Source organism: Tamandua tetradactyla, chromosome 16, assembly GCF_023851605.1.
Source record: "Tamandua tetradactyla isolate mTamTet1 chromosome 16, mTamTet1.pri, whole genome shotgun sequence".
NCBI lineage: Eukaryota > Metazoa > Chordata > Mammalia > Pilosa > Myrmecophagidae > Tamandua > Tamandua tetradactyla.
In genome coordinates, this window is record NC_135342.1 from 43674669 (window position 1) to 43688023 (window position 13355).

At 54.6% G+C, this 13355-nt stretch overlaps 1 protein-coding gene across 2 annotated transcripts in view; it reads right to left on the reverse strand.

Moving 5' to 3' along the window:
- ZNF423 (zinc finger protein 423) overlaps window positions 1-13355 on the reverse strand; it is a 324971-nt gene that overhangs the window by 305623 nt on the left and 5993 nt on the right. Inside the window, exon 1 of one of the 2 annotated variants that reach the window (XM_077132361.1) lies at window positions 5074-5135. The exons of the other annotated variant lie outside the window; for it this stretch is intronic. The gene's annotated coding sequence lies outside the window, so the exon portion shown is untranslated. Of the gene's footprint in view, window positions 1-5073; window positions 5136-13355 lie in introns of those variants that run through there. 2 annotated transcript variants of the gene reach the window in all.

Consider the following 13355-nt stretch of genomic DNA (forward strand, 5'->3'; position numbering starts at 1 on the left):
CTCAGCAAAGTCCTAGAACAAGCTCAACACTCAATAAACATCAGCTATTATCATCTGGTCCAAACCCCTCATTGCACAGAAAAGGCTCAGAGAGGGCTGGCAGCTTTACCCGGGTTGCACAGAAGGATGACAGCAGACACAGGACTTGACCCCAGTTCCAGCCTCCCCTGCAAAGATCTGGGGGGAAAATGGGTGGGTGCCCCATCCCTATCCCCTCCGGGAAGAGGATGCAGCCAGGAGGTAGCGGTGGGAGGGCAGACCTCTGGAGCCGCAGCTCCCTGGGGCTGGGGGAAACCGGAGCCTGGCCGTGGCAGGGCCTCCCAGGGGCCCAGGCAGGGGCAGCTGTCCAGAACTGTCTGTCCACGGGGGGAGGGAGATGGGGGGCGAGGGAGGCTGCCACTTGGAGCACGGCGTGTACCAGTCCCTGGGGCCCGGCAGGCTGGGCCTGCTGGCTCCATCCAGAGCCCGCCCCAAGGGATGCTGGGGGAGGCAGCCAGGATCAGAGCCGCCGGCTGTGCGCTCCCCCTCCCCCAGCAACAGGGGACTAAAGTGGGTCAAGGAGGAAGGAGGGGACCCAGGAGGGCTGGGGGAGGGGCCTGGGGAGCTGAAGAAGGCGCCCAAGGGGAGGGGACCAGGGGACTGGGACAGGGAAAAGCAAAACCATGTGTGCAGTGGGCCTTGGGAAGCCAGGGCACAGCCCTGGAGAAGCTGCCGGGGACTTGGAGGACTCCTCAAAATCACCCCCAGAATTAACTCCTGGAGAGCCACAGCCCTGCTCCCGTCCCCAAAGGGTCCTTCCCTTTCTCCCATCCCCCAGCCTGTGGGCTCCTTTCCCCACAACTGCTCAGCCTCTTCCAGAGCCCCCAGACCCCATTGGCCCAGCCAAGGGGTCTGTTTGGAACACTCTCAGTCAGCCTTCAGCCCTCTGGCTCCAACCTGGAGGGGGGCCCGGCTGGGGGCCAGACGTCCAGCTGGGAGGTAGAACAGGAGGAGGATGGGGTGCAGAAGTCCAGCCGACCCAAGCCTGGGCCCAGGTTCAGTAGGACTCTGGCATTGCCAAGCCAAATCAAGTCAGGTCCCAGACAGGGCCCCAGGTCACCAGGGGGAACAGTTAGAGTGGGCCCCACAAATCCCAGCAGCATCCTTGGGGAGCTGGTACAGAATGAAAGGAGTGGCAGATGCAAGAGATGCCAAACAGGACGGAGGAGGCCAGGCCCTGGGCCCCTCAGAGCCTGGAGCTGGGGGCCACATCCCCATTCCGGGAGACTCAGCTGGTGGTCAGCCTCCACCCCTGGCTGGCCCCGGCCCAACCATCGGCTGCTTTCCCAGCTCCCCCACCCGGCAGGGCCAAAAAAAAAAAGGAGAAGCAACCACCCAGGCAACTCGATATGGTCCAGAAACCTCCAGGGTCCCTGGGTTCCAGGAAGCCAGCAAAGTGGTGGGGGGGGGGGGGGGGGGGGGCGGGGAGTGGAGGGTGGAGAATGCAGAGGGTCCAGTGCCCTGGCAGTGAAATTTCAGGAAGGGGGTAAAGGGGAACCGCAGCTCCCTGGGCCTCACAATCAGAGCGGGTGCCAGTATGGGGGAGCCTGGAAAGCCGGGGCCCAGGAAGGGACATGTACCCACAGGTCAGGACTCAATTCTGGAGTGCATGCTGCCAGGGAATGGGCTGCAGTCTCCCAGCCCAGACCCCGGGCCTCAGGGGCAGCTTGGGCGGAGGTCTGAGGACAGGGGCCCTGCCTGGAATCCCTCAGGGAGACCACCCACCCCCAACCAGATGGACTCCTGGGGCCCTAGGGAGGAGCACAGCGAGGGGACTACTCCCCACCCTAGTGTAGCTAGCACCTCCCTTCCCACCCCAAGCAGAACAGAACAGAGGTGCTGACCTTGGGCCTTGCTGCAAGTGCAGTTCCCAAGAAACTAGGAAGCAGGTACAGCCCCACCCACCACCCACTCCACATGTCCCCAGGCCCACCCTCCCTCTTCCCCCTGCCCGAGCTGCTTCTCCCCGAAAGGAGCCAGAGTAGCAGGGCAGGGTGCACGTATGTGGACTTGGCCACCAGCTGGGTCCTCAGGGAGGGGGGTACTTAACGTAAGCAGCCTCAGGGTTCACAGTTTATGGGTCTGTCTCCCCGCCCAGCCAGAGCTCTGGGGGAGGGGCCGGGCAGGCAGGGCCGGGCCAGGGCGCCCAGGCAGGGCAGCCACCAGAGTCAGAGTACCCCTGGGGACTAGGGGTAACAGAGGGTATCAGGCCAGCCCTCCCAGCTTCCTCAACCACAGGATGGCGCACATAAACGACCCCACAGGGATGCTGAGGGGATCTGTGAGAAAACGTCTATAAAGTCCTCAGCACGTCACACAAGTGCCTCACCTATATTATCAATAAATGTCCTTATTCCCTCCGGGCTGCCCCAAGAGCAGGCTGAACTCTCCTCACAAAACTAAGGCAGGAAATGATGCACAGAGAGGTTCATGGTCAGGGAGGGCTCGCCCAGCACAACCAAGAAGGGAAGCAACTCAGGAGTGGAGCTAGGACCCCAGGGCCATGGACAGGCCTCCACACTCCCCTGGGAGAGCCTAAGCATTGGGCCTTTGAGCCAATGGAGCCAGGAAATTTAGAAAAACTTCCACTCAGACACCCAGTTCAGAGAAAACTGTGGACCCACAGACACACACCGGGAACTTTGTCTTCACTGGCCTGGCTGGATGAGGGTGGGAGCAGCTGTGCAAAGCCAGGCTCAGGAGCTTGGGTGACAGTGATGAGCAGCACACTAACAGTGTGCAAAGGGAGCTCTAGGTCCAGGGTTCAAGGGACATGGGGACCTTGGAAATGACACCAGCTAGGCATGGCACTGCTACAAACGGGCTGTGCGAGCCATGACGGAGCCCTGGGCTTCTTTGAGCCTCCCTGACTCATCTGGCAAATGAGGGGACCCCCACCCACCCTCCTCCCTGGCTGCTTGGAGACACCGGTGAGAACTTCTGAATCACCGGATGCACAGACGTTATGCAAACCTTTGGAGGCCTTTGAGCTAAGGTCTGAGAAGGCATCACTCTGTGTTCCTGGGTGCCTGCTGGAGCAGGGCCTCTTCCACTATCTACCCTGCCTCTTCTTTCATCTGTCCCTCCCAGGAGACCCCACCGACACTTGTCCCTCCAGACAAACGAGCTCCTAATTTCCCGAGATTTTGTCCCATCAGATCACCAGGGGCAGCCTTTGCTTCTTCCGCCCCACATAGGGCTGAGCCCAAGGTAAGGGGAGGCAGCCAGGGGGTTGAGTTCAAATCCAGAGGAGCTCATCCACCCCTCTGGGGCTCCTGCATCCTCCCAGGCCCAGTTTAGGAAATCAACTCCTCTGAAATGTCCTCCCAGACCACCCTGCCCAGGTCTGACATGGCCAAAGCAATTTCTCAATGAAAAATTACAGATCAGTGTAACTATTTCCTGCTTATTCTCTGTCTCTCTACTCCATCCCCAACTAACCAGTGTGTTCCCTGAAGGCAGACCCCCAGCCTGTTTCACTCATCACTGTGAACCCAGCAATAACCAAAGGCCTGGCGGAGACTCTGACACATCCACCTACTGAATGAATGAATTAGTGAATTTTAAAGGGCAAATCCAGAATCAGAGCTCCAGTCTGTTTTCGAACCTGTCTGGAATTTCTAAAATAGATCCAAATGCACTCAGAATTGCAGGCATTTCGAGTCGGGCTGGGGTGGAGGGACCTGCAGGCCTCGCCCACCTGCCCCATGCATGCTCCCCTGGGCACCTGCAGAGCCCAGCAAGGAGGAGGGCTGTGGCGGACGGGCTCCAGGCCCAAGTGCCACGTTCAAATCCTACAGCTAGCTGTGGCACAGTGGGCAACTTTTTTTTTTAACCTCCTGGTGCTGCGGTTCCCTCTTCCAGAAAGCGGGTCTAACCACAGTACCTTTTTTCTAGGGGGGCTGTGAAGCATAAATGAATTAATGAATGTAAAGCGATCAGACAGTTCCTAGCACCGAGGAAGCATGCAATCAATGACACTTATTTTTATTATTGTACACCCGTGGATGGGCAAGGCGCTGTCACCCGCCCTCCCCCAGCCCCGCCCCAAAGCTCAGGGCCAATGAGCACTGAAGTCTCCAGAGGGCTCCCCCGCCCCCGTTCACCCCTCCCCAGGCGCACATCTGGCCAGCGGGGCGGGCAGCCCACCCACGGGGCCGGCACCCACAGGCAGGCGAGACGCCGCCGCTTAGGGCCCGCCCCCTCACCCCAGTCCCAGGCCCCGGACACCGGGGTCTTGGGGGCGCCGGCGGGGCCGCAGACTCCGAGATGCTAGCGGGAGGGGCGGCGGCCCGCGGGCTGAAGCAGCCGGGTCGCACTGGGGGGCAGCGGGGCCTGCGCCCTCCCAGCCAGCCCCCCGCTGCGGCCGCCCTGGACCCCGACCTGGGCCCGAGTGATTGCGCCGCGGCCAGGGAGCCTTCCCAGCCGCATTTGCAGGAGCCCGCCCGGCTCTCCCGCCTCTCCCTGCCTCCCCATCCTCACCCTCTCCCCACCCCTGAACCCCTTCCCCTTCTCCTTCTCCTTGCTCTCTCCTACCCCAGGCCCTTTCCCCCGCCCCACCATTTCCTGTCCCATCTTCCCATCCCCATCCCCACCCCCACCCCGTATCCCAGGCCCCAAAACATCCTGGGCGACTCTGCAGACTGGCTCCAGGAGAGCCCCTGGGGCTGAATTCCCATCTCCCTTCCAGCTTCCTCCCACTCCACCAGCCTCGGGTTATCACCCAGGCTTAGACGACGGTTGGATTCTGGGCTGGGCCTCTGAGGCAATGGGCTGTGGGAGCCTCCTGTCCTCGTTTTCCCCACCTGTCAGGTGAGGGGGTGGGGGGGAGCGGCATGGAGGACACAGCAGTGACCGAGGCAGGCAGGGCTGTGCACCCCAGGAGAACACCCCTCCCCCCATGACACCCTCCGTCCACGTGCACAGGTTACAAGGAGAAAGAGCTGCAAGGTTCCAGGGAGGGGAGGGGGGAACGCGGGGGCCACTGAAGCGGGAGTCACCCTTCCCAGAAACTGCCCCATCAAAGTGACTCACTGGTAATGACAGGAAGGAGGACGAGGCCAGTGGAGGTCCTTCTAGTGTGAGGAAGGAAGCAAAGGCCCGGGAAGGCCCTCTCCACCTCCCTCACCTCCCCCACCTCCCTCAGGCCCCCAGCCTTTCAAAGCACCAACCACAAAGGCCCCAGCTCTGGCACCCTCCCCCATGTGGACTTCAGTGTCACTCCCCGGATGGTCCTGCTGGGACAGCTTCCCTACCACTCCCTCCTAACCCGGGACCCACCGTACTCAGCAGAAACGACCTGACTGCAAGTGGGCTTGTAGAGGGCCCCTGGCCCCCCCGGAATAAACTTCCCTAAGCGCTGGGCCAGGTCTGTCTGCTCACCACGGTGACTAAATGAACAACTGAACCACGGAACATCAGGCAATGAGAGGAGACCTTAAAAGCCCAGGAACCCACACGGTGCCCCAGATAAGAGGATTCCAAGGCAAGTGCTCAAATAAGTTTGGAAATCTCTACAAACTATTAACATCTCTGGGAGAGTCCCACGTTAGCATTTTAAAGGCTCTGAGGAGCCCTGGAGGTTTTAAAAACTTTTAATTCCATTTAACCCAGTGCTTGCCAATTGCACTTGGCAAGAAGATACATTTTATATTCTTTTGGTGGAAGAGACCAGCAAAATCCTGGAACATGTTTTGTGAAACATCAACATAAGCTTATGTCCCAGCTCCCACGACTGTGATTTTAGAAGAGCAAACAGAATCTTAGAAGGGAGAAAGGGCTTCCTTCTTTCTTTATGCAGGGGCAGGTCCAGCAGAGTGCCCAGCTGTGCTCCAGGAGCCGGAATGCATGGAAAGAAAGTGAATTGATGGGTAGGTCTTCCCCACTCACACTCCTTGTGCATGTTCTCTGCCCTCTACTGACAGTCTTAACCAGGCAAACAAGGACGGGAGTCTCTTCCCCTTGGAAGCTGGCACATGGGCCCCTCACACGTGTACACACATACATGCAACATGCAAGCAGAGACACACAAACATGCATGCACAAGTGAGGACACATGCACATACACATGAGCCACACATGCACAAGCCCATACTCCATCACACGACTCACACGCACACATATACCCACGGATTCACACATATGCACACCCACTCCCACACAACCCCCTCCCCAAGGAGGGGACAGACTAAACACTCAGGTTTGCCGCCATTTTCTCCTCCTCTGCAATCTGAGCACAAATACTTGGGAAGGGGCAGAGTCCAGCTGCTCCAGTGTGCGACCCCACCCCAACCAAATAACCATGGAGCCTCTCCTGGGCAGAGCAAAGCTCCTTTTCAGCAGCCCTGAGATAAAATCCACACGCCTCCCCTAGGAGCAGAAACCCCATTTCACGAAAAAGAAATCAAGGCTGGCCAACAACATGGCGAGGAGGTGAGGAGCAACGGTGGGCGCCCAGGTCTGCCTGCTGGGAGCCTCCCACGGGACAGAAGCTGGGGGCCCAGACTCTTCCCCAGCCACAGCTCTGGATCCTATACATCTGCCTTCTCCTTCCTGGACAAGTTCAGCAATCCACCTGAGAAGGGAGCAAGGCTGAGGGTTGTCTAAGATCTATTATTGCTCCTGGAAAAGGAAGCCTGAGGCCCCTCACCTGAGCAGTCAGAGGCGAGGAGACCAGGGACCCATTCTGAATAATTCCCACCATCACTCACCCTCCCGCGGGGAGCTGACCCATGGTGACCCACTCCCCCTGGCACTAAGCCTCAGATCCCCTCCACCTGGTGTGCCTTCCTAGCCCTTAAGAGTTAGGGAATGAAAGTTATCTAGCCACTTTCTGCCTCAGTTTCCTGCCCTATAAAACAGGAATGATTGCGGTGCCCACCTCGTAGCGCTGTTGTGAAGACTCAATGAGCTACTGCCTGCCCAGGGCCTGCCTTAAGCAACGTTCATTAAATGTTAGCAGCTCTTGGTGTCGTGATTCCACAGGGCCCAGGCCACACACTACCTCCATTCCCAGGCCTTGCCTGATTCCCCCTGTCAGAAGGAATTCCGCCAACCCACTCCCCCAGCCCTAAACAGCACCTCTCCATCGGGCTGCCCTGCCTGGTCCTGCGGTGGGGGTCTCACCACCCTCCCCACCGCGTGCTCCTGTGGGCAGAGCCTCTACCCTAGTTCAGCTCCGCATCCCCCTTGGGGCCCCAGCTGACGCTCACCTGGGAAAGAAGCCAGGATTTAGATGGATGGATGGATAGACGGATGGATGGAAGGAAGACAGAAAGAAGAGACATGACTAAAGGACTCACTCATGGAGAAAAACACCCCAGCTCCCAAGGTCCAAATCCAGAAGAAGAAATAAAAAGTGTCTACAAACATAAGAAAAATGGTGAAGATAGCTAGTAACCAGGGAAATGCAAATTAAAACAGTGAGGTATTTCTTGCCTGCCAGACTGGCAAGAAGAGGGAAGGAAGGAAACTTTGGGTGAGGATGAGGAGAAACAGGCATTCACAGGCTATTATTGAAGGGTAAACTGGTACAGCCCTTGTGGAGAGTAATTTGGCAATATCTATCGAATTTTTCAAATGAACGGTCTTTGACCAACAATTCAGTTTCTACAATTGGAAACAACAATTCTTATATTGTTATGCTTGTGTAACAACATAAGGATTTATAAAGGAGATGTTCATTACATCGTTTATAAGAGAGGAAAAGTGTTAGCCACTAGATGCCCACCAAGAGAAGATTGTAAATAAACTCTGATGCACCCATTCTATAAAACTCCCTATGGCTTTTAAAGTGGGGTAGACCCATATTACACTTGCACAGAGACAGCTCCTAGACTAGTGGTTCTCAACCCTGGCTATATATTCTCATCTTTTAAAAAATCTTCTTGAAAAAATTTTAAAATATATATTTTAATATTAAAAAAAACTGATTCTGGCGCTCCAACCTCAATGACTCTGGATTATTTGGTCTGTGGTGGGGCCCAGGGAATGTTATTTTTTAAGTGCCTAAGATGATACTAATGTGCACCCAAGACTGCAAACCCACCGCTACATGAAAACAGCATAGCACAGAAGGTGCAATCAAGCAGTCAGTGATACTATTTATGTTTTAAAATATACACATGTATGCGTGTGCATACTTATGTTTTGTGTAAAAGCACCATGGAAAAGATCTGGGAGGAAAGGGAACTGCAGTTAGCAGTGGTTATCTCTGGGGAAGGAATGAATTATTCTTTTTCAAGGACGTAGTGAATACAGGTACCCCCGAAGGTGGCATTACACCGATGGAGCGAGCAGGGCAGAGCTGGATCCTTATTCTTGGCCCCTGACCCCACTATCCCAGAGTCCACAGGACTTTTCCAGCCCCTGTGTTTTCTCTGTTGTCTTTTCTGGCCCCTTTTGGCAGTTATAAATAAGGGTAATGGTTACTGGCTCAGACTCTGGAGCTAGACAAGGGCTCTGCTTAAATGCTACCTCTGCTCCTTCCAGCTGTGTGACCTTGGCCAAGGCAAGTCTGTGCCCCGGTTTGTGCATCTGTGAAACTCAGGCAACGCAGGGAGCCGCTGTGAGAGCTGGATGCAGGAACACGTGGGAAGAGCTGAACGCAGGGCTTGGCACAGGTACGTACACGGTCATGACTGTCCTTCCAGGTGCCCTCCCTGGGGATCGGAGTGGACCCTGCTGGTGGCTCTGGGCATGGACATGTGCAGCCTCATCAGTCTCCACCCACGTTGTCCCTGTATTAGAGAAGCACCCAGAGAAACTACACCAGTGATGCTGGAGCAAAAGAGCTGAGGGCCTAATGGGCTGACAGCCAAGCTCCCCCCAGGTGACCCTCAAACACATGAAATGATGCCAACCTCGCCGTCGAGTCCTTGACACTTTTCTGGTCTGAGACTCAGCCCCCCCTGAAAAGGGCCAGAGGAGCAAGGGAGGATCTGGGGCCACCTTGCTGCAGAATTTCCTAGAGCTGCCACTTCAGACAGTCCCTGCTGTGGACTGGTCACTTTAAGAAGTAAATTGAAAATACCTGACAATATCTTTCTAGCCCTGTCTTATTTGAAAGTCAGATCCTCGTGTTTTCCCATTCTTCCACCACAGGAGTTAAAAATCCTAGACTGCAGAAAACATGTAGCTAATGCAGAAGGTTCCGTCCCACTTCACAGACAGGGAAACTGAGGCCCCCAGAGAGAACTGCCCTGCCCAAACTCACAGTGCACGTTTCTTCCAACCCACTCTCCAGCCACCACCACCACCACCCTTCCACACACACACACACACACACACACACACACACGCACAGGAGAAATGAAACAATCTTGACTCAGACCTTCCGCAAAAAAAGGGGGGCCTTTCTTCTCTATTCCAAGTGATTGGCAGGATCCGCAGAAAACACACCCCATCCCCACCCTCCTGCCCCCATCTCCTGCCCCTCCTACCCCTCCCTCCTAGTGCAATCCTGGGCAAGCCTTCCCTGAAAGAGGAGGAGGGTCCTGAGACCTCAGGATGGAAGCTGGACTGGGGAGCCCTGGGCAGTCAGGCCGAAGGCCAACTTGGATCCTCTTGGCTACGGGGCAGGACGGGTGGGCTGGGGAGTGGGCATGGAGAAGTTTACAGAGTTAAAAGCTCTGCTTTATTTAACATTAGTATAAAAATCTCTGTTGCTTTTATGATTCAAAAAGACATATTTTACAAGCCTAACACAATGCCTAGCACAAAGCGGTGATAAATAGCAGCTACAATCTCACAGCAGAGAGCACCTGAACCCTCGGTCTAGGCTGAGCAGGAAGGGGAAAAGGACACAAGCCTCTCCCATTCCCAAGGGGTCTGAGGGCTCCCAGTCCTCCGGCTGCCACCGCCCCCACCTCCTAACAGGGAAAGGCTGGGGATGCGGAGAAGGGACAGGGTGGAGGCCCTCCGTGAGCCCAGGACAGGCTGTGCTCCCTTTTATTTTAACCTACTCATTCATGTCTTCATTCTTTATTCACTCATTCATTTATGAATTCATTTACTCGTTATTCAGTCATTTATTCACCACTCACTCATTCGCCCACTCATTTATTCCCTCGACAATTTACACATTTATGCATCCGTTTAAGAAATCCTTTTTAAATACAAGGACAAGGACCCAGAAGCTCAGGTCAAGGCCAGCTATGAATGAGCGCAGGGTCCTGGAGGCTGACCACATCCCATCCAATCAGATCCTTCCCCTGAGTGAGTAGAAAGGGGAAGCTTTACCAACTCTCAACAGGGCTGCTCTGGGCCCAGGGGATTTAACTTACTCTGCGGCCACAGAAGGCAAAGCCAGGACCAATGTACCTAAATTGTGGGAAGCAGACTGCAGCTTCATGGAAAGAACTTGTGTAAATCAAGCTAAAAATGTACAGATTTGCCATAGAGGTGAGCCCTGTAAGAGTGAAAGTGTTCAGATCCAGCCTGGATGAAACAGAGAAGCCACAAACACACCCAAAGAAGCCTGAATGAAGTGACCTCAAAAGTTCCTTTGCCATCTGGGGTTTTCAAGATTCTCAGAGGTTCAGAAGCAAAAATAATAACAGCCCAATTTTCCCCAATGTGTGTGGCAGGCCCCTGGCCAGCCACTCTCTGCCCGAGGGGCACAGGGCATCTGCAGAGGCTGATCTGGGCACTGAGAACACGTGCACTGCTTGCTGCTCCCCAGAGAACCTGCAGCCTCCACCGCAGGCGACGGGAGCCTGCTCCCCTCTTTCCATCTCCCCTGCTCTGGGAGCCTGCTATCCTCCCTCACCCTCTCCCTGGGGATCCCCTGGAGGTGAAGATTGCCACTCCCCTCCCTAAGTTCAAACTTGCATCCCAGGGGGCTGGGGACACAGCTATCTCTCTCGTTCGGGAACCAGAAATGTGCTGTACGTGGCTGATGCTATGAGGTCCTGCAGCCTCCAGGCCAAGGGGGTGCAAATGCTGATCTCCCAGCCAGGATGGGGCGGCCACCCCCACCCCAACACTCTCACGGCCATGCCCTGCTTCCTAACCAAGCCCAGATGGCCATTACCCTGCCTCTAGGCAGGTAAAATTCAGTGTAACCAGACTTAGGTGAACAGTATGTTTTATTTAATTAGGATCAACAGAAGAGATAAACCTCACAGCAGGACGGAGAACGACAACGCTGCAAAAAAATAATTCATGCCCAGGTAACGAAAGGGCAAATTTCAATTACAGAGAAACAGGGAGAAAAAGTTGCCTGACATCTTCAAGGAAGAAGCCAACAGTATAAGGATTTGCAATATCCAGCCCTGCGGGCCAAAGATGTCCAGCATTCTGGGACCAGAAATGAAGGGAACTGGGTGGCCTTTCCAAAACAGCTGCTCCTACCCCATCCTCCTCCCAGAGAAGCCAGCCTAGGTGTAGGGTCCACAAGGGATCAGACCTGCCAGGACCATGGGCCAGCTCACATCCAGCCAGTCTTAGCCAGTTCCAAAGAGACAGATGGCACCTTCTAATGCCAGAATGGTCATCAGATAACTCAACAACTCCTGAGCTCCCAGCCCTCAACCCATCAGCCTTGACAGGGCCCCTTTCTCGGCCTTGCCCTGGCTTTGGGCAATGAACCACCAGCTCTTCAGGTCCCTTCCATCTTCTGAGCCTCTGCTAGAGAATGGAGGCCTTGAACTGGATGGCCTCTCCAAGGGTGGGGGACCTCAGATCCCCAACCCACCACCACCACCTGGGTGCTGATTGAAAATGAAGAGTTCTGAGCGCCTCTCCAGACCAACCAGAGCAGCATCTCTGGCATTTTATATTCCAGCCCCATTTTATATCCCAATCCAGCTGTTCCTAGGGTGGGAGTGGGGGTCATAGAACCGAATAGGACAGCCACTTATCTGTGCCAATCTGCTCTCTCCCTCCCCCAGGCTCCCCTCACCTTCCTTTCCACACTTGCCCTGACTTATCACAATAAATACTCCGTAAGTGAATGAATATTTGAAACAGTGACTTCCCCTCAAAGCTTCGTAGCCCGAGCAGATACTTTCATTGATGTGTTCTCTCTTTAAAATGAACCCTCCCACAACCCCTCACCCCTAGGACTTTGAGGCACCCACCTCAGGGAGCACCACTGCTCCTCTCTCCCTCTCTCTCTTATGCCTTAATTCCTGGTCCTCCGGCGACGTCAGCCCTGACACCCCATTATCTATGAGAAGGAAATTGCTATTAAATTAGTGAGCACATCTACAGAGCCCCATTTTATATCCCTATTCAGAAGATGACATGAACATCTGCTTTCACTTCAAGACATTAATTTTCAATTATTGGAGAAAAACAAAATTAGTCCTGACAAATTGCTGGCGAATCCAGGCTCCTGTCTGGTGGCTCATCATAAGGACGTCGGGGGGCTACAATTAGCATCCTCAGACGGCGTTTCCTGACGCCTCCCGGTTACCCGCGGCCGAGGGCAGCACTCACTCCGCGCGCCGTATCCTGTCTGCAGGCCGCCACTTTCAAGGCAACTAACTGCCTTTTTGGTGGCCATCATTACAGAACTAAGGAATTTAGGGTTTTCTCTTCTTGGAGAAGGTAGGATGAGGGTGAAGGGAGACAGGGAGGGGCCGTGGGGATAAATCAAAAGCATCCACCCCAGCCACTTTCAGCACTGGACATTTCAAGGGTTTTTCCAACCCTTCCTGCAGACTCTGCACACTTAGGCTGGGAACGCAGGTCACTCCTGAGTCCAAGCACCTCTACCCCTTAGAAGATCACCTTATAATTCACATTTGCCACTCGCAATGCGAGAAGGCTGGATTACATGTTCCCTCCTTTCCCCTCTGGCTCTGACGCAGTGTCATCCAGGATTCTACAGCCAAAACTCAACAGTCCCAGCCTCTGTCCTCGGAACACCTTCAGAACTTCAAACTGTTTGCTGGAGTCCCACAGCAGCCCCTGGGCCTGGTTTACCCCTGGTTTGCAGACTCAAAAAAAAAAAAACTGAATTTCCCAATCTCAAGGACCCCAAATCCAGAGAACAGCCCACTTGATAAGAGATTATCAACACTCTAGTCGCTTTTGATGGGTTTTTTATGTGTCTTGGCTGCCGTAGCCACTTTATCAATAAGGAGCCACTGAAATGTGAATGAGCAGAAGAATTCGAAGATAATGATGTGGCAATCTTTGAATTTGACTTGTCACAACTGAAACCAGAGTGTATTTGCCTAGCTAACATGTTCAGACTCTTGGGCAGGGAAGGAGGGGTGGGGGGAGCAAGGCAGAGGGAGGCAGGTTAAAAAACAAAACAAAACAAAAACAACAACAAGGGAAAATTATATCTTTAAGAGGAGAATGAG